Source organism: Lampris incognitus, chromosome 1 (genome assembly GCF_029633865.1).
Source record: "Lampris incognitus isolate fLamInc1 chromosome 1, fLamInc1.hap2, whole genome shotgun sequence".
Taxonomy (NCBI): Eukaryota; Metazoa; Chordata; class Actinopteri; order Lampriformes; family Lampridae; genus Lampris; species Lampris incognitus.
In genome coordinates, this window is record NC_079211.1 from 105434682 (window position 1) to 105454357 (window position 19676).

The 19676-nt window shown below is 45.4% G+C and overlaps 1 protein-coding gene and 1 pseudogene across 2 annotated transcripts in view; one reads left to right on the top strand and one right to left on the bottom strand.

Moving 5' to 3' along the window:
• Positions 1-17003, top strand: part of antxr2a (ANTXR cell adhesion molecule 2a) — a 129427-nt gene extending 112424 nt beyond the window's left edge. For both annotated transcript variants that reach the window (XR_008810750.1, XR_008810752.1), the window contains one exon: positions 16718-17003. The gene's annotated coding sequence lies outside the window, so the exon portion shown is untranslated. The remainder of the gene's footprint in view (positions 1-16717) is intronic.
• Positions 17004-17875: 872 nt separating this feature from the next.
• LOC130108055 (tubulin alpha-1B chain-like) lies at positions 17876-19185 on the bottom strand (annotated as a pseudogene).
• Between the last annotated feature and the right edge of the window lie 491 nt (positions 19186-19676).

Here is a 19676-nt window from a genome sequence, read left to right on the forward strand (position 1 = left end):
TTGCTGCAAGTAAGTGTTGGAAGTCACAAGGCCACTAGTTTGCTGACAAGCACTAGTGTTGTTCTATAAGTACAGTAATTATGTTCTACCGCATAACTCAAGAGAACGTTGTCCATGGTACTAATGAAGGACAATGCACACTGAAGGACTCCTACGATCCTCACCACTGCATTTCCCCTTAAGAAATAGTTCTGAAATGATATGCACTGTAGAAATAGCCTTCATTTTATTTTGTTAAAATATGAATTATGAATCCTTGTCTTTGTAGTACTACTGCAGTAATAGTACAACCGATTTCCAGACACGTATCACACAGTTCCAAACAGTGTCGAGGTTTCAGCACTGTCACAGCCAGCTTATGTCTCATTATGACAGCCTCCTGCTTGTTTACTCACTTGACCATCAAATGGTGTTCAGTGATTGCTTGGGACAGCCTCAGTCCTGTCACTGCTCGTGGATGGATGAAACAGAATGACCCCCGCCCCAATTCCTCGTTCTCGTCTTCCTCCCCTGGGGACCCCTGGGGCTTTGCTGTGAAGAATCCCATCCACAGCTGTGGGTTCCCCCGTGTCCTCTCACCTGAGGAAGTCCCTGGGCAGAGCCTGACCTTCTCCTTACCCGACCTCCCCCCGCCCCCCCCATAGAGACTTCCAGTTCTCCGCAAGTCATCTCAGTACAAACCTAATTTGTATTGAGATGCTCTCTCTCTCTCTCTCTCTCTCTCTCTCTCTCTCTCTCTCTCTCTCTCTCTCTCTCTCTCTCTCTCTTCTCTCTCTCTCTCTCTCTCTCTCTCTCTCTCTCTCTCTCTCTCTCTCTCTCTCTCTCTCTCTCTCTCTCTCTCTCTCTCTCTCTCGCTATCTATCTATCTCTCTCTCTCCACATTGGGGTACATTCAGTAAGCACACAATAACCACCTGTGAATATTTTGTACACACCAGCAGATGAAGCCTTCACTGCATTGACAACACTTTTAAGCAAATGTCTCAGAGCTGTGGAGATCTGAAACTGGCCATGGTGCTGATGGACATGAAAAAGGAAAAAAAATACAGTGGGGTGCAAATCTCTACTGGCAATATCTATCTGGTGAGATACCAAATATTTACTCAAATCAGGAATCAGGAACACTTTGTCAGCTGATGATTGCTTATGGCAACATGAAACAGGCTTATACTGTCTCATAAAGAATTCACTGGACTCACTGGATCATTTTGCTCCTTATTTGTTGAGCAATTTCCCTACCGTTGTTTCTTTTTTGTACTGTCATATTTTTTGTTATACACACACACACACACACACACACACACTGATGGAGATTTGTGTGCTGAGTTTGATGTGTGGATTTGTTGATCACTTCAGATTATTGGTAATGGATTATCTGTATGTCATATCCTGCTTGTTTACATGTTTTCATTCATTCATACATTAGCACAATGTTTTGATTACATTTGACTAATTCTGTTAGTGAATAGATTATTGGTCTCGTTTCCGATATGTCATTTTAGGGGGGGGGGTCAATATTTTTGGTGAATGGTGAAAACAAACAGATCTTGGTAGTGGACTCAGCCTTTTGGTTTGGGTAATTGACACACAGGTGTTCGTCATTCGCAAGGTGGGCCTCGCAAAGCCAGTTCACTCCGTGTGATCTGACAAGGCCCAGTACGCATTTGTTTGTGTTAGGGGTATCTTCAGTGGGTGGGGGACAGCAATATTGTGCACACGATTGGCTCAGCCTGCCGCCCAATGACTGCTGGGATAGGCTCCAGCATCCCCGCGACCCTGAGAGCAGGATAAGCGGTTTAGATGATGGATGGTTCGATCCGCCTTTAATCAATCAACCGGTTAGCTAGCGGACCAGTCAACACGCTGGCCTGCTAGTGAGCGCTGCTACCGCTAGCAGGTCAGTCCATGTAGCTAGCTACACTACCGTTCAAAAGTTTGGGATCACCCAAACAATTTTGTGTTTTCCATGAAAAGTCACACTTATTCACCACCATATGTTGTGAAATGAATAGAAAATAGAGTCAAGACATTGACAAGGTTAGAAATAATGATTTGTATTTGAAATAAGATTTTTTTTACATCAAACTTTGCTTTCGTCAAAGAATCCTCCATTTGCAGCAATTACAGCATTGCAGACCTTTGGCATTCTAGCTGTTAATTTGTTGAGGTAATCTGGAGAAATTGCACCCCACGCTTCCAGAAGCAGCTCCCACAAGTTGGATTGGTTGGATGGGCACTTCTTGCGTACCATACGGTCAAGCTGCTCCCACAACAGCTCAATGGGGTTCAGATCTGGTGACTGCGCTGGCCACTCCATTACCGATAGAATACCAGCTGCCTGCTTCTGCTCTAAATAGTTCTTGCACAATTTGGAGGTGTGTTTAGGGTCATTGTCCTGTTGTAGGATGAAATTGGCTCCAATCAAGCGCTGTCCACTGGGTATGGCATGGCGTTGCAAAATGGAGTGATAGCCTTCCTTATTCAGAATCCCTTTTACCCTGTACAAATCTCCCACCTTACCAGCACCAAAGCAACCCCAGACCATCACATTACCTCCACCATGCTTAACAGATGGCGTCAGGCATTCTTCCAGCATCTTTTCATTTGTTCTGCGTCTCACAAACGTTCTTCTTTGTGATCCAAACACCTCAAACTTGGATTCATCCGTCCACAACACTTTTTTCCAGTCTTCCTCTGTCCAATGTCTGTGTTCTTTTGCCCATCTTAATCTTTTTCTTTTATTGGTCAGTCTCAGATATGGCTTCTTCTTTGCCACTCTGCCCTGAAGCCCAGAATCCCGCAGCCGCCTCTTCACTGTAGATGTTGACACTGGTGTTTTGCGGGTACTATTTAATGAAGATGCCAGTTGGGGACCTGTGAGGCGTCTGTTTCTCAAACTAGAGACTCTAATGTACTTATCTTCTTGCTCAGTTGTGCAACGCGGCCTCCCACTTCTTTTTCTACTCTGGTTAGAGCCTGTTTGTGCTGTCCTCTGAAGGGAGTAGTACACACCGGTGTAGGAAATCTTCAATTTCTTAGCAATTTCTCACATGGAATAGCCTTCATTTCTATGAACAAGAATAGACTGTCGAGTTTCAGATGAAAGTTCTCTTTTTCTGGCCATTTTGAGCGTTTAATTGACCCCACAAATGTGATGCTCCAGAAACTCAATCTGCTCAAAGGAAGGTCAGTTTTGTAGCTTCTGTAACGAGCTAAACTGTTTTCAGATGTGTGAACATGATTGCACAAGGGTTTTCTAATCATCAATTAGCCTTCTGAGCCAATGAGCAAACACATTGTACCATTAGAACACTGGAGTGATAGTTGCTTGAAATGGGCCTCTATACACCTATGTAGATATTGCACCAAAAACCAGACATTTGCAGCTAGAATAGTCATTTACCACATTAGCAATGTATAGAGTGTATTTCTTTAAAGTTAAGACTAGTTTAAAGTTATCTTCATTGAAAAGTACAGTGCTTTTCCTTCAAAAATATGGACATTTCAATGTGATCCCAAACTTTTGAACGGTAGTGTATGTCTGCACACAGTTCTTGCTGTCTTCGTAAATGTCTTCGGTAAAACCAATCCTACAACAGCATTGATGCTAACCGCTCATTGTCGTCATCAGCTAAACCGCTCATCAAAGGTCACTGACTGACTCGCCGTAACCGGTTCCGGCCAGAGCGTCCACGGGGTGAGGCATTCGGGGTGAGGCCACCCTTACCCGAGGGCGATATTATGAACCCTACATAGGCCTCGCCAAAATCTCGTTTCTGGCTTTGTCACGTGTGCGCCACCGTAGCAACGCGAAAATATGTTGTTATGGGGTTAGCGCTCATCAAGGAAACGCTGTACACCCACAATTTAACCTGTCTAAGTTATCCACAATCAACATTAACGTTTTTAACTCAATCTTTGCTTGCTCCACGTTTGAGCATAGGATACTTCACCCCTTATCATGACTACAAACAAAACGAGCTCCTATATTGTAGTAATATGACTTTTACATTTATACACAGGTAACAACTTACTGATTAGCTTTCTTAAATGTGAGAAAGTCTATTTATTAGATATATGTTCATTTTCAGACAACTAACGTTACTTACCTCCGTTCTGTTGTTGACAGCCAGCAGTCCAAAATTACAAAAGCAGCCAGCTGTCCAAAATTGCGAAAAATACAAAATTACAAAATTGAAGGTAGCTAACGTTAGCTTTGCTTCGCACCGAGTTGATAGTTGATTGTTTCCTTAGCAACGCAGCGGAAATCCGGCGTCCGTTCGCGAGATTTGGGACAGGGTACGGGATTTTGGCGAGGGCTATGTAGGGTTCATAATATCGCTACCCGAGGGATAGTGGGTGTAGATCACTGATCTCAAAAAAAAAAATTGGATTGCGCAACCCATAATTCCGTGCCACCAATTTATGAAGGCCAATTGAACTTGATCGGCGCCATCTTAGGTAGAGCAAAAAGCGATCAAATTGCATTAGAATTGCCAGCTGCAATGCCGAGTTGCGGCGCATACAAGTGCTCTAACCGCAAAGTGTCGAAAAAAGTGTCAATTCAGATAATATAACATCTCACAAGTAAGCACCTTTTTTTATTTGACTCTTGCATTCAAGATGCCATAGTAACTGCGGTATTAAGATGCCTTGATTTGTCAAAAAAAATTCCCGAGCTGGCTCCTCACATGTTCCACACTGCTGTCACGGACAGTCGTGTTTTTAATCTTATAAAAGTAATCTTGTAATTATTGCAAGATGCGACTGCATCATCTTGGCAAAGAATGCACTGCAAAGCTAGCTGGCAAGAAGCTGCGAAAACAGCTGACACAACTTCTAAATGTAAATGTAAGATCATGATTGCAGAACATGAGAATATGAGACTCTGTTGTTTACAAACAACAGATTGATTGGAAAGTGTAATAGTCTTGCTTGCACATATAGGTGATCGTAAAGTAGCCTAGTATACTGTCATTTCCTTGGGTAGCGAGCTAGCGTGTTGCAGCGATCATTCTTTCACGCCCTCGTCTGAGGAGCCAGCTCGGGAAAAACATGTTGACAAATCCAGGCATCTTAAAACAGCAGTTGCTACGGCATCTTAAATGCAAGAGTCAAATAAAAAAGGGTACTTACTTGTGAGATGTTATATCATCTGAATTGCCACTTTTTTTCGACCCTGTGCGGTTAGAGCACTGGTATGCGCCGCAACTCAACATTTTAGCTGGCAATTCTAATGCAATTTTATCGCTTCTTGGTCTACCTAAGATGGTGTTAGAAGACTAGACTAATACTTTATGTCTATCTCTGCGCAGATGAAGTGGATTATTAAACCGTTATAAAGAATCGTACTGACTACCGAACTTCTGCTGGAGGGAAAAATGCAGCCTCCGTTTATTCGGTAGTTTTGGGAGAAGAAAAATGAACAGCGTCTCAGTGACGTAATCAATCCGCGCATGCAAGCGCAACACCGCCCACTTGTGGACAAACAAAGTCGTAAACAAAATAATAGTGCACAGTAACACATAGTCATACAAATACACTGGTGTCATATCTCAACACTCCCACTTATGAATCATGTGCTTACTGTATACCTTTTCATATTCATAGAACAAATGAAAAGAAACTTGGTATAACCCATACCACTCACATTTCACACACCAAACATTGCCTTAGCAAATGTCTTCAGTTTTACCTTGGATGCAGGCTTCGTCATTACATCCGCAACCATTTCGTCTGTAGGGCAATACACCAATGACATCCTTTCCTTTGACTCCTTGGAGTACACACAATGGTCTGATTGGTTTTGTGTAAAACCATCACCTGTCAAACACTCGTGTAACAGTAAGTTCCAATTGCGGCCAGACTGCTTGAGGCCGTAGATTGACTTCTCTAGTTTACACACTAGTTTTTCTCCCTTCTCAATATAACCCTCAGGTTGTTCTATGTATATGTCATAGTCTATGGGGGCATGAAGATAGGCCGTCTTTACATCCATCTGGTGTAAAATCAAGTCATATTGAGCCGCCTTCTGTAGAAGCACTCGAACACTTGTTAGGTTGGCTGTTGGCGAAAATGTCTCCCCATAATCCACCCCAGCTCTCTGGCTATATCCCTTTGCTACAAATCTAGCCTTGTACTTGTCGTGTCCGTCTATATCTGTCTTTATCGAATACACCCACCTTCCTCCCACTGTTTTCTTGCCCTCTGGCAATTTCGTAAGGGTGAATGTTTTGTTGTCTCTTAGAGACTCCATTTCCTCGTCCATTGCCCTGGACCACTTTTCTGATTCTGGCGATTCCATGGCCTCTTTAAAGGTCAGAGGGACACCGCACACTGCCCTGTATGCATAATCTATAGTAGTGAGTGAGCTGTCATCACTGTCGCCCTGACTATAGTCAATCAAGGTATCTCGGAGGGTTGCGTTCCCTTTGGGGGTACCTCCCACTGGCTGAGGCTTGTGATGTCACCCTTGGGTGCTCCTCGTCATCATCCTCGGGTGCTGACTGTGTACCATCAGTCTGTACATTTTTCTGTACTCTAGGCTGAGTTGCAGCTGTCTCAACAGACTTTCTCTCTCTTACCCAGTCTTCTGGGTGCAGACCTGGTGTCTGAGTATAATTTTCACTAGTTGCCTTGTGTATAAACTTAACTAGTCTGTGTTTCTGTACTTTCTCTTGGTCAGGGTAGTAGACTAGGTAGGCCGGGCTGTTCTTGTCGTGTCCTACAAAACGCCCCCTCTCACATCTAGAATCTAACTTTCCCTTGTCCTGCTGGTAAGCATAGCATTCTGTCCCGAACTTTTGCATTCTAGCCATGTTGCACTTTTTTCCTGTCATTGCCGTGTATGGCGTAGTGCCTGTGTGCTTGTTGAAGCATCTGTTTCTGGTGTGGGCTGCCTCCTGTACAGCATAATGCCAGAGGCTCTTTGGTAGACCACTATCTATTAGCATACACCTTGCCATCTCGAATAGTGTGCGTCCTTCTCTCTCTGCAACGCCATTTTGATGGGTAGAGTATGGGCAGGACGTCTCATGTCTTATTTTGTTCCGTCTCAACAGGGTTTGAAACTCCTTGCCTGTAAACTCAGTTCCATTATCCGACCTTATGCATTACACTGTCCCATAGGGAGCTACATCTGCCAGAAATTTCTCGGTCGCTTGCACTGTGTCACTCTTTGTTTTTAAGAAATAAACACACACAGCCCCTGTGCACACATCTGTAAATGATTGCATGTACCTGAAACCATTAATGGACTCGTTTGCCACAGGACTGGCTAAATCAGTGTTTACCAACTCCAGTGGTGTCTTGGCTTTGTCTGTAGATTTCCTGTTCCTGTTTTGGGTTGACTTCCCTTCTATGCATACTGCACACTCTTTGTCAGGTTTTCACACTTTACCCTTTATATGCATACCATCAGTGATATCCTGTAGCTTTATGATATCGTCATAGTTGCAGTGGCCCATTATCTCATGCCAAGTTTCTATATCATGGCTCACATGGCACTTTTCAACAACACATTCAGTTTGCAAATAGTACATTTTCCCCTGTACAAAAATGTCAAACCTGGTACCATCCGGTGACATCAGGGCATCTCTGCCCTCTTCGAAGAACACACTGGCTCCGTGTGCTGTCGCAGACTTCACAGAGAAGAGCTCTTGGGGGTACGATGGAATATATAGTGCATTCCGCAGTGTCACTCTACACCGTCGCCCCTCACTGTCGAGCAGACATACCGTAGCATCTCCCCTGCCCTGCACCACACCAAAGGTGCGCTTACCGTCCGCCAGCTCCTTGCAGTGTTTCTCTGGCTCGAACGAGCTGTCAAAGCTCTTGAACTTCTTCTTATCATTGACTATGTGGGAAGAAGCCCCACAGTCCACAATCAATCCTGGTTTGAACTGTTGCCGTCGTCCTGGTCCTGCTGAGCTGGTCTCTCCAGCCTGCACTCTGAAGATGTAGTTCTCTTCTTCCGCAGCATTCCCCGGTCCCTGACCTCGACCTGCTCCGTGACGACCACCGCCGCCGCCACCTTGCTCGCGTGCACACCTGGCTCCATCAGCGCCGTCCTTCTTCTTGCACACTTTGTCCGTGTGACCCTTGATCCGGCAGAAGCTGCACCACACGCTGCGTGAACAGTCCGATTTCCGATGGCCTTTGTCACCGCATCGCCAGCACACCGTTTGTTCATCATCTCCCTCACAGCGTTTCACTGGCTTTTTCTTAGGCGCTGCGTGGGCCTTCATCACCCTCTCGGACGTCTCGTCCGATGCTGTAGCATTAGCTACATCTTCTGCCGCCTCAAAGTTTCTCAATTTGGCCTTAAATTGTCCCAATGTCAACTCACTGTCGCCATGTGTCACCATTAGAGTGAATGGCTTATATCTCTCAGGTAACCCCCTCATCACCATGGCCATCATTAGTCCCTCACTCGGTGCTTCTCCCGCCCCTTTGAGAGCCGTAATGATTTGTTCAGCTCGGATAATGTATTCGGTTATCGTCTCATTATCAGCTTTCTTTAGCCCAGTCAATGTTACATACAGAGTGACAATCCGGGGTCTGCCCTTACCAATGTAATGTTCCCGCAACACCCGTAGACTCTCTCTAACTTTGTCCTTCGTTTCTCTGAAGATCAATCCCAAGCTTGTGTTGTCCAATAAAGGCGCCAATGCGCAGTAGGAGTCCGCGTTCCGCTCCTCGTCTAGGGCCTGCTCTTCCACTGTCAAAGGTCCCACGGGCTCGGTAAGAATGGTGGCTTTCAGCCCCACACCATGCATGCAACAGAGCATTCGCTCTTCCCACAGTTCATACTCATCGGCCTGTCCGTTGAATGTGGGCCAACTGCTCTTCTTTCGCTCCATCTCCCTAGGTAGCGTTAGCTTAGCTTAGCGTTCCGTTAGCTTCCCGATAGTCTCTCTCGATGCTAACTAGCTTCACCCTTGCTAACTTGCTACTCCGTGCTAACCTGCGCGCATCCCGCCATCCGAGGTTATCACACTTCGTGTACTTCTTTTATCAAACTATTAAATAATCCAACGTTATCTGGGCCCATAACCTGTTAGAAGACTAGACTAATACTTTATGTCTATCTCTGCGCAGATGAAGTGGATTATTAAACCGTTATAAAGAATCGTACTGACTACCGAACTTCTGCTGGAGGGAAAAATGCAGCCTCCGTTTATTCGGTAGTTTTGGGAGAAGAAAAATGAACAGCGTCTCAGTGACGTAATCAATCCGCGCATGCAAGCGCAACACCGCCCACTTGTGGACAAACAAAGTCGTAAACAAAATAATAGTACACAGTAACACATAGTAATACAAATACACTGGTGTCATATCTCAACAGATGGCCGCCAAGTCGCCCATGCCGGCCTCACTTCGTATCGCGAGTTGCTCGAGCCAGTCTTTTTTTTTTTTAGATCAGTGGTGTAGATCAGTGTAGTGTTCGGGGACTCGCCGTTCTCCAGCGACCCCTCTGGCCCATCCGAGCGCCTGCAGCCAAGCAACCGGAAGCATTCTCCCTACGCCTCCTTCGCGGCCTGAAGGTAATGCAGTCCATGCGAGGCTTCGGAGCAGCCGAGACGAGTTTGAAGGAAGCTGGTGTTACGACCATCTCCTTCCTGCGGAAACGTGAGCCAGGGGAGTTATTCGACAAGAGTTAAAAGGGTGGGGGTTAAGGGGAAAAACTAGAAAAAAAATAATTATTTTTTTTAAGTTCACTGATTTGCCCGGCTTCCAGTCTACCACGCACAATGGATTCCCGATGGGTCCTTTCCAGACCAGCGTCTCGTAGCGAACTGGGCTGAGCTCACCAAGTTTAGGCTGGCTTCGTTGGGCCACTCCTGATTCTCCCTGCCAATTAAACCAATGCACAAACCAAATCCAACCTCCAACAGTCATGTGCCAACCCCCCTGACGCCACTGAGTTGGTGTTGTTTATTTGTTTATCTGTTGTTTGTCAAATGTGACGAGTTAAATTGTGTATAGAAAATACATCAATAATGGACATCTTACCTTTACCAGCAGATGGACTGATTTAGTGATACGTGTGAATGAAGAATCAATGCACACTGTTTCACTAGCTCAGGATTAGTTATTGAGCCCCTTAAGCACCAGTGGGATAATACCATTACATTCTTTATCACAGGAGAAACTTAAAACATTTTGGAGCTTATCATTGTTAACATGTTTTAGCTTTTCCCCAAAAGAGCCCCAAATGGGGTTTTTTAAGGCTAACGTGGCATGACAAGACTTTATTTCAGTCACCTAGCTATGTATGGTTTTCAGATGCTTTAGACAGTGGCATTGTGTATGCAGTGGATTTCCTGTTCAATAACACACTCTCCCTCCAAAGAGCTTAAGGGCAATAAGATCAGCAAGAGAAAAAAAAAATCCAAGGACTCGATTGCATTAAGAGGCCTCCTATCAAAGCTCACCGATGATAAATTGAGATCAGAGGTGCCTTCCCTGGGGCATTATCCAACAACATGAACACCGAGAACACGTATGCATTTTCATTTGCACTGTATGTGTTCCATAATCCTGAATGATTTCTTTTTATTATCCATCTACAGATACTGCTGTAATGTCCAAATTGCGTGACCGAATTTTGTGACCCACAAATTTATGCAGCATGTCAGTGGGTATTGGGGCAACAATATTGGCATAAAATGGAAATGGAAAGCTGTTGGTGTATGCTGACATATTACACAGCTCAACAAGTCCTTAAGATGGCGGGGTGGATGACTGATATGCACAGATAGCTGTGCAGCTTGACCTGTTTCCTTCATTATAATCCATTTCTATATTTATATACTTTAATATATACTTTAATCACAGCACCGGATGTATGCAACGCTAAGAAAAGAACTACTGACAAAAGATGAGGATGAAAACATTAGTAATATATTGGAAGTTATAACTAGAGAGTTTTAAAAACGGCAGTCATCAGTCCATCTCTGCTGGAAAAATATACAAACTTTGTGATTATATGCATTCAAATTATTGGATATAGAATAAAGACAGGGAGAGTAAACTGGAGACTAAGTCTAATGAGGACATGGCCAGGGCATGAAAGTCCTGTTAACTAGCTCCTTCTGGCCTTAAGAGGCACCGGACCTGACTCCCTTATTTATTTTTTTTGGAAACCCCCCCCCCCTTACACGTGGAGTCGCCAGCCGCTTCTTTTCACTTGACAGTGAAGAGTTTCGCCAGGGGGACGTAGCGCGCGGGAGGATCACGCTATTCCCCCCAGTTCCCGCCCCCGCCCCCGAACAGGCGCCCTGACTGACCAGAGAAGGCGCTAGTGCAGCGACCAGGACACATACCCACATCCGGCTTCCCACCCGCAGACACAGCCAATTAAATCTGTAGGGACGCGTAACACGGGCACTCGAACCAGCGATCCCCACATTGGTAGGCAACGGAATAGACTGCCATGCCACCCTGACCCCCCCCCCCATTTTAATATACCTTAAACACAAAAGTCCAGTCAGTAGTTGGACATATATACTCATGCAAACATCTCTCAACCCCCAGACCTTCAAGCTATAATCTCAACATACACCTCGCACCAAAACATATTCACAACACGCCACTTTATACATGCATGTTGGAGTATCATGTATGTATGTGTATGCATATAGGTGCATAAATAATGTATGGAGAGATGCTTGAACAGGTAGATGGATAAAACATGAACCAACTGTTTTCCCGGAATAGCTCTGAAACACCTTAAACTTCTATCAACTCATCCTCTTTGTCATTTAGGACCCCATTAATTACCCTCATCATTCGGAGGTCGTTGAAGGCACATGCGGTATTAAACACAGCATATCCCTAATGAAGAGAGAGAGTGACGTGAAGGTCTCTCATGAGGACTAAGATTGATATCTAGACGAGGCATCGATCTTCATCTTTTACCCAGCTCAGCACCTGCCACTGTTTGGGTGGGTGGGTGAGTGGGGGTCACTTTCTGAAGGATTAGGACAATTTCATTTTGATAAATTAACTCTGTAGATTTTGATCGGAAAGGTTGGCTCAGGTGTCCCGGATCTCATAGAGATGTTTTGGAGTAAAAATTGGTTGTGCTTGGTGGGCGGTGTTGTGTCTCGTGTTTGAGTAGTTGAGTAGATGTTTTTCTACATTTGTGACTGAAATTGGGAGCAAGGGTCAGTTGTTACTACTTCCTACTAACTGACATTATATCATCAAATATCACCTTTCAGGGGGCAAAGGCCTTCAGGACATTAGAATAAACCAGCCAATGATTGATATGGCAAAATTTTAAAAGACTAATAATGTAACAAGAATGACAAAGAAAGAAACTACGTGGCGTCAGCCAGAGGCAAGGGGTGGCAGGGAGGATAGCCTGTAAACCTAAGAGGGTACTCAACCTGCCTCAGCAAAACTAATATATGTATACAGTAGCAAATAACACAAAGGGAGGTGACTCCTGCATGGCATTTATATATTGGAAATACAGAGACCTTACAGGTCTTATTGTATAGTATAAAATCAGAAAGGTCCAACTGGGGGCGTCCAGGTGGCACGGCAGTCAATTCTGTTGCCTACCAACACAGGGATTGGAGGTTCAAATCCCTGTGTTACCTCCGGCTTGGTCGGGCATTCCTACAGACACAATTGGCCGTGTCTGCGGGTGGGAAGCCGGATGTGGGTATGTGTCCTGGTCGCTGCACTAGCGCCTCTTCTGGTCGGTCGGGGCGCCTGTTTGGGGGGGAGGGGGAACTGGGGGGAATAGCGTGATCCTCCCATGCGCTACGTCCCCCTGGTGAAACTCCTCACTGTCTGGTGTAAAGAAGCCACTGGCGACTCCACATGTATCAGAGGAGGAATGTGGTAGTCTGCAGCCCTCCCCGGATCAGCGGACGGGATGGAGCAGCGGTAGGGTAGGTAGCAGGGTAGTCGATGATTCACCCAGATACCATCGGAAGAAAAATTGTGATTGGTCCATTTCCCATTATATTGACCCACTGTTTGCCAAGCATATTAGACCAAGTTTATAACGATGATCTAGAAATTATGACTGTTAATTCAGTAGATAAAAATAATTAAATAATTATTAGGAGTACAAAAATTCTTTCATATTTTTTCTTGGGTATTCACTGAATACCTTGAAGAAGGTCCACAGGGTTCCCCCTTGAATCAGCCAACCCTCTGGATGATGCGGGGAGCGTGATTTTTTTTTCGTACCCGTTTTCCGGGAACTCTGCCTCTGATTGGCTAGTACTCGTTGCCTCCGTTGATTAGATTGGTTAAGGTTAGTGTGGGGAAGGGTTAGGGAAGTGTCGTAGATTGGCAAGGAGGAAATGACTGCAGCTATGAATAGGATGAAGAGTGAAAAGGTGGTTGGTCCAGATGTGGAGGCATGGAGGTGTTTAGGAGAGATGGCAATGGGGTTTTAACTAGATTGTTTAACACTATCATTGGATGGTCGCTCTGATGGCCGAGCGGAATAACCCGCCGTTCTTACAATCCGCTCGTCGTGTGGCTGGGAGGTTCGTCTCGTCCACGGGGTGATGCATTCATTAGGCCACACTTACCCGAGGGATAGTGGGTGTAGATCGGTGTAGTGTTCGGGGACTCGTCGTTCTCCAGCGACCCCTCTGGCCCATCCGTGCACCTGCAGCCAAGCAACCGAAAGCATTCTCCCTACGTCCCCTTCGCGGCCCGAAGGTAATATAATCCAGGCGAGGCTTCGGCGTGTAAAACAGCGAGAGCAGCCGACACGAGTTCGAAGGAAGCTGGTGTTACGACTATCTCATTCCTGTGGAAACGTGAGCCAGGGGAGTTATTCGACAAGAGTTCCGGCCATATTTCATTGGGTTAATCGGGTGGGATAAGGGGAAAAACTAGAAATAAATTTATATATACGTATATTAAAAAAAAACTAGCATTGGAAAGTGAGAGGATACCTGATGAGTGGAGAAGTAGCATACTGATACTGATTTTCAAGAATAAGGGTGATGTGCAGAGCTGTAGTAGCTACAGAGGTATAACGTTGATCAGCCACAACATGAAGTTATGGAAAAGAGTAGTGGAAACTAGGTTAAGAGGAGAGGTGATGATTAGCGAGCAGCAGTATGGCTTCATGCCACTAAAGAGCACTACAGATGTGTGTTTGCTCTGAGAATGTTGATGGAGAAGTATATAGAAGATCAGAAGGAGTTATATTGAGTCTTTGTAGATTTAGAGAAAGCATATGACAGGGTGCTGAGAGAGGAGGTGTGGTATTGTATGAGGAAGTCGGGAGTGGCAGATAAGTATGTAGGAGTGGTGCAGGATATGTATGAGGGAAGTGTGACAGTGGTGAGGTGTGCGGTTGGAATGACAGATGGGTTCAAGGTGGAGTTGGGATTACATCAAGGATTGGCTCTGAGCCCTTTCTTGTTTGCAGTGGTGATGGACAGGTTGAGGCTCGAGATCAGGCAGGAGTGTCCGTGGACTACGATGTTTGTGGATGACATTCTCATCTGTGGCGAGAGTAGGGAGCAGGTTGAGGAGAGCCTGGAGAGGTGGAGGTATGCACTAGAGAGAAGAAGAATGAAAGCAGTAGGAGCAAGACGGAATACTATACGTGAATGAAAGGGAGGACAGCGGAATGGTGAAGATGCAAGGAGTCGAGGTGACAAAGGTGTATGAGTTTAAATACTTGATGTCAACTGTTCAAAGTAATGGGGAGTATGGAAGAGAGGTGAAGAAGAGAGTGCAGGCAGGGTGGAGGTGGTGGAGAAGAGTGTCAGGAGTGATTTGTGACAGAAGGGTACCAGCAATAGTTAAACGAAAGGTATACAAGATTGTTGTGAGACCAGCTATGTTGTATGGTTTGGAGATGAAGACACTGACAAAAAGACAGGAGGCAGAGCTGGAGGTGGCAGAGTTTAACATGCTAAGATTTTCATTGGGAGTGACGAAGATGGACAGGGTTAGTATGAGTTTATTAGAGGGACAACTCAGGTTGGATGGTTTGGAGACAAAGCAAGAGAGGCAAGATTGAGATGGTTTGGACATGTGTGGAGGAGAGATGCTGGATATATTGGGAGAAGGATGCTGAATATGGAGCTGCCAGGGAAGAGGAAAAGAGGAAGGCCAAAGAGGAGGTTTATGGATGTGGTGAGGGAGGAAATATAGGTGGCTGGCGTGACAGAGGAAGATGCAGAGGACAGGAAGAGATGAAACGGATGACCCGCTGTGGCGATCCCTAATGGGAGCAGCAAAAAGTAGTAATAGTAGTAGATACATTAAAGTCTGTCTAAGTCACCAGAAGTTAGATTCTATATTATGTTTTCTTTGTTTGCAGGCTGATGGACACGGTCCTCTTTTCCTTTCTGTCTCTTGGGTAGAGGCCAAGGACTGGAGGCTTACAGACACGGCAGTATAATATCACAAAACACCATTAAAGTATGAAATTCAAAGAGTCAAATATACTTTCATACATACTACAGGAATGTTTTCCCTCTAGCGTCAGTTCATGCTTCTTTCCCAAATCAATCAGTCTCTTGGGTATGGACAAACAAGATGTTATGGATAACATATAAAGTATACTTAGTAGGCCTTAACACTACAATGGAGAATAGAGGTGTCTGTATGAACATCAGTGTTGCGTCATAGATTTAAAATGGTCCAACCAAGTTAGCATATAACATATTAGGGAACAAAGACAGGTGCTAATAGATCCATTTTTTGCTCCACAAACACTCCAGTCAGCGCAGATATGACTAGGAAAGATCCAGTCCCAGACAGCCCTGGTTAGATTCCCTCCTGCTCCCCAGAGTAGAGTCATATCCATAGCTTGGTATGTATCTAAATGCTTCACTGATATGTGGTTTTACTGTCTTGACCTTTTATTTTCCAGGGAAACTTTAGTACACCTCTCTCTCTCTCTCTCTCTCTCTCTCTCTCTCTCTCTCTCTCTCTCTCTCTCTCTCTCTCTCTCTCTCTCTCTCTCTCTCTCTCTCTCTCTCTCTCTCTACACACACACACACACACACACACACACACACACACACACACACACACACACACACACACACACACACACATTGTTGGAGAAACTAACACTTGGAAGCTCTAGTCTAGCTTTTGTATTTGTGCTAAATGTGCCTTTAATTTACTAGTGGAGCCCATCATGCCAGTCTGAGCTCGTGTTCATCGTTGTCAGCATGAAAGTCAGCCATCATGTAGTTTGTGTTGGTTGCGTGTGTGCTGTGTGTACTGAATTTCTGCATTCTAGTCACGCAGCGTGGCTTTTATGTCAAGCTTTTTAGATCAACAAGACGGGTTGACGGTGAGTTTGGAAAACGGGAGCAGGGTAAAGTCACAAATGCCAGAGCCATTTTCTGATCCCAGTTTGTCACCCCACACACACAAACACACACACACACACACACACACACACACACACACACACACACACGCACACACGCACACACACACACACACACACACACACACACACACACACACACACACACACACACACACACACACACACACACACATAAAGATGCCATGTATATTTCATTTGCAGGCATGGTGGCTAACTCCAGGTCACCAGTGAGCAGCCGTCCACAGAGACCGTGGCTAAACAGATGTTCAGAATGACAGATGAACACAACTTAGGCACCACATATGCTGCGCAATCAAGACTCAAAGTGATTTATTCATACCGGTGAATAATGTAAACGTGCTTTTTCAGTCCGCAGGCTCTGGTCCGGATGTGTGCGCTTCACTAAGACTCATGACAAACTGATGTTCACGTCACACAAGATCAGCTTCCTCAGGCTCCTGTGAAGTCAGCTGTCGATATCTGCGCAGGAGCAGCTGCTGTGTCGACAGAGGTTTCACTCTCCATCTGAGAAGTCCCACTTTATGCTGTCTGCTTGCTGAACCGCTTCTATGGCTTTGGCTCCTCCCTGGAGAAACTGTTTTGGGAAAAAAAACAAAAACAAAAACAACATTAAAGAAAGTTTCATTTCTTTTCAGCTTTTCTTGCTCTAGTTATTTCTGAGACTTCCATCCATCCATTATCCAAACTGCTTATCCTGCTCTCAGGGTCGCGGGGATGCTAGCTGTGGTATCAGTGCAGGACAGGTGCAGCATGAATACCTGGAGGACTCCAACCATGGCTTTTACTGTATACAGTACTGATACAGGATAGATACAGAAAAAAGTAAATATCCATTTCTACTCTCTTGGCATTTGTCAACATCCATCCATCCATTATCCAAGCCGTTTATCCAAATTCGGGCCGCGGGATGCTGGAGCCTATCGCAGCAGTCATTGGGCGGCAGGCGGGGAGACACCCTGGACAGGCTGCCAGTCCATCACAGGACTGACACGTTCACACCTAGGGACAATTTAGTACGGCCGATTCACCTGACCTACATGTCTTTCGACTGTGTGAGGAAACCGGGAGGAAACCCTCGCAGACCATCAAATGCTCTGATTACTTGTCATTTCAGACACACTGGAGCTGAACTTTCAAATGCACTGAAGAAGAAGAAGGAGATTTTTTTTGAAGATTCTCAAAGCATTTATTGCATATTATAGAAGATGCCCAACATTGTACAATAACCAAATTATGACATTAATATTATAAAATGACATGGATTTTATCACAGTCTGGTTGGTCTAATGTTACTTTACTGGCCAGCAAATGTCAACAAACTATCAACTGATCAGCAATAAACGAAGAAAATCAACTGGGGAAATTGGATTTCTTTTAATATTCCTCTCCCTCTTCTTCTCCTCTAGTGGAGTCAACACCCACCTCTTCATAATGGCAAGCAAATGTCAACACTAAATATCAACTGATCAGCGATAAATGGAAATCAACTGGGTTATTAGATTTCTTTTAATACTCTTCTCCCTCTTCTTCTCCTTCTCCTTCAGTGGAGTCAACACCCACCTCTACATAATCCTTCTCTAGGGCAGCCATCTCCTCAGAAAGCTCTCCCTCTTCCATGTCCTCACCTGCGTACCAGTGCACAAAGGCACGCTTGGCATACATCAGGTCAAACTTGTGGTCAAGATGGGCCCAGGCCTCTGCGATTGCCGTGGTGTTGCTTAGCATGCAGACGGCCCTCTGGACCTTAGCCAGATCACCACCAGGTACTACGGTGGGGGGCTGGTAGTTAATGCCAACTTTGAAACCAATGGGACACCAGTCCACAAACTGGATGGTCCATTTTATTTTAATAGTGGCAATGGCAGCGTTGACATCTTTGGGAATAATGTCTCCACGGTACAGTAAACAGCAAGCCATGTACTTGCCATGACGTGGGTTGCATTTCACCATCTGATTGGCTGGTTCAAAGCAGGCATTTGTAATCACAGCCACCGAGAGCTGCTCATGATAAGCTTTCTCAGCAGAGATGATGGGAGCACATGTAGTGAGGAGGAAGTGGATACGGGGGTAGGGCACTAAGTTGGTTTGGAACTCTGTCAGATCGACATTCAGAGCACCAACAAAACGGAGGGAGGCTGTGATGGAGGACACAATCTGACTGATCAGCCTGTTAAAGTTGGTATAAATAGGACGCTCAATATCGAGGTTCCTCTGACAGATGTCGTAAATAGCCTCATTATCTACTATGAAAGCACAAGCGGAGTGCTCCAGCATGGTGTGGGTGGTCAAGATGGAGTTGTAAGGTTCCACTACAGCAGTGGACACCTGGGGAGCTGGGTTGATGGGGAGCTCAAGCTTTGACCTTTTGCCATAGTCAACAGATAGGTGCTCCATCAGCAGAGGGGTAAAGCAGGAACTGGTGCCACCTCCGAAGCTGTGGAACACAAGAAATCCCTGGAGACCTGTGCACTGGTCAGCCAGTTTGCGGATCCTGTCTAGAACTAGATCAATGATCTCGTTGTTGGCTGCATCCTCCTCCCCAGTGATCAACTGCTCAGGATGGAAGAGCTGGTGGTAGGTTCCAGTGCGTACTTCATCAATGACAGTTGGCCTCAGGTCTACAAACAAAGCTCAAGCTTGCCAGCTCCAGTCTCACTGAAGAAAGTGTTAAAGGAGTCATCACCTCCTCCAATGGTCTTATCACTGGGCGACTGTCCATCTGGCTGGATGTTATGTTCCAGGCAGTACAGCAACCAGCATGCATTGTCAATCTGGACACCAGCCTGACCTACGTGGACAGAGATGCACTCACACATTTTGAATACAAGAGGTTAAGGAAGGTGCGGGAAAAGGTATATGTTCAAGTTACCCTGTCCGACGGTTAAGAGTCGACGTAGTAGCTACCCAGAAGAAGAAGAAGAAGAAGAAGAAGAAGAAGAAGAAAGCCACTTTATTTTGTCATTGTACCTTACAACAAATTGTACAGTCACAAAGAAGTTGTTCTCTGTCTTTAACCCATCCTATTGTATAGGAGCAGTGGGCAGCTGCAGCACCCGAGACCAACTCCAGTTCCTCTTTCCATTGCCTTGCTCAGGGGCACAGACAGGAGTATTAACCCTAACATACATGTCTTTTTGATGGTGGGAGGGAACCGGAGCACCCGGAGGAAACCCACGCAGACACAGGGAGAACATGCAAACTCCACACAGGAAGGACCTGAAACAGCCTGGGGTTCGAACCCAGGACCTTCTTGCTTTGAGGCAACAGTGCTAACCACTAGGCCACCGTGCCGCCCATTAAGCTCTAC